Source organism: Nuphar pumila, chromosome 7 (genome assembly GCF_984573655.1).
Source record: "Nuphar pumila chromosome 7, dmNupPumi1.hap1.1, whole genome shotgun sequence".
Classification (NCBI taxonomy): Eukaryota; Viridiplantae; Streptophyta; class Magnoliopsida; order Nymphaeales; family Nymphaeaceae; genus Nuphar; species Nuphar pumila.
In genome coordinates this window covers 61,362,627-61,364,544 of record NC_143255.1, presented here as the reverse complement: position 1 = coordinate 61,364,544, position 1,918 = coordinate 61,362,627, and positions in this window count along the sequence as shown.

Genomic DNA, 1,918 nt, shown 5'->3' with positions numbered 1-1,918 from the left:
CTTGGTTTACTTGCTCAGCTGGGAGGTAGGCAGGTTGATCAAGTCTGTCAATCTCGAAGGAACGACAGGATTCTCTGTCTTTGAATGACAAAATAGAGCCCAGACAGGCTAGGACATCTGCTATGAGATTGTATTCCCTTTTGACATGACTGAGCTGAAATTCTTCAAAGTTGCCTATGAGAGCTAAGGCAATCTTCTGATAGGGAATCAATTTTGAATCCTTGACTTGTCATTCAGCATTAACTTGGCTAACAACGAGCAAAGAATCACCAAAGGCATGTACTCTCTTGACATTGAAGTCTTGAAAATTTTGAGGCCTTATATCAAAGCTTCGTACTCGGCCATGTTGTGAGTACATTAAAAGCTGAGCTTGAGAAAATAAGGGATCATTTCCTTTTCGGGAGTGATTAATAAGATCTCAATCCCTATACCAGACATATTTCTGGCTCCATCAAAGAAAAGGGTCCAAACTGGGGACTCCTGAATACTACAGATGCGATCATCGGGAAAATCGTCTTCTACCTTGATTTCTTCTATCAATGGGAAATCTGCCAACTGATCTGTGATGGACTGACCCTTGACTGACTTCTAAGAAACATACTCCAAGTCGTATTGCATCAAAAGGACTTTCCATTTTGCAATCCGTCCAGTAAGAAAAGGCTGCTCAAGGATGTACTTGAGAGGATTGAGCCTTGATAAAATTTTGATTTCTGAGGCCAGCAAATAATGTCTCAGCTTCTGACACATCCATACCAAGGCTAGACATGTCTTCTCTATCTGAGAATATCTCTTCTCATAGTCGATGAAGGTCTTGCTTATGTAGTAGATGGCATGCTCTATCTGGCTGCCTTCCTCATACTGCGCAAGAAATCCGCCATAGGCATTTTGGTTGACAGACACGTATAAGAGAAGTGGCCTTCCAAGTTCTGGTGGCTTCAGAACCGGTGGATTGAGGAGATATTGCTTGATGCGCTCAAATGAAAGCTGGCATTCTGGTTCCCACTCGAATTTCACTTCTTTTCTCAGTAAGTGATTGAAGGGCTCGCATCTCATAGCTAAATTGGAGATAAAACGTCGGATCGACTGAATGCGACCTTGAAGGCTTCGTAGTTCTCTGAGATTGGTGGGAGGCGACATATCAATGATCGCCTTTGCCTTGGTAGAATCCACTTTTATGCCTTTCTTGCTGATCATAAATCCAAGCAGCTTGCCTGACTCTACTCCGAAGACGCACTTCTGCGGATTGAGCCTCAACTTGTAGAGGATAAGTCTTTTGAAGACTTGGCCGAGAGCATCGAGATGATCCTCTCCTTCTTTGGATTTGACCAAGATGTCATCCACATAGGCATCCATGTTCTTGTGCATCTGGTCATGAAAAATAACTGGCATCGCTCTCTAATAGGTTTCCCCAGCATTCTTGAGCCCGAACGGCATGACTGTATAGCAAAAAGTACCCCAAGCCGTGGTAAAAGAAGTTTTTGATTGGTCACGAGCGGCCAATTTGATTTGATTGTAGCCTGAGTATCCATCCATAAAGGAGAACATGGCATGGCCCGTCGTGCTATCGATCAAAAGATCGATGTTGGGGAGTGGATAATCAGCCTTTGGGGTGGCCTTGTTGAGATCTTTGAAATCAATGCAGATCCGAACTTTGCCATTCTTTTTGGGAACTGCTACGACGTTCGCCAACCAGTCTGGATAGTCAATAGTCGTGATGAATCCTGCCTTTAACAACTCCTCAAGTCCTTCTTTAACTTGTGGTGCCACGCGGGGATCCATTTTTCTGAGTTTCTGCTTGACTGGTTTATAGTCCGGCTTTAGTACGAGACGATGCTCGACCAGTTTGGGATCTAATCCTGTCATATCCTCATAAGTCCACGCAAAGACTTCCTGATGTTGTTTGAGAAAATAGATGAGC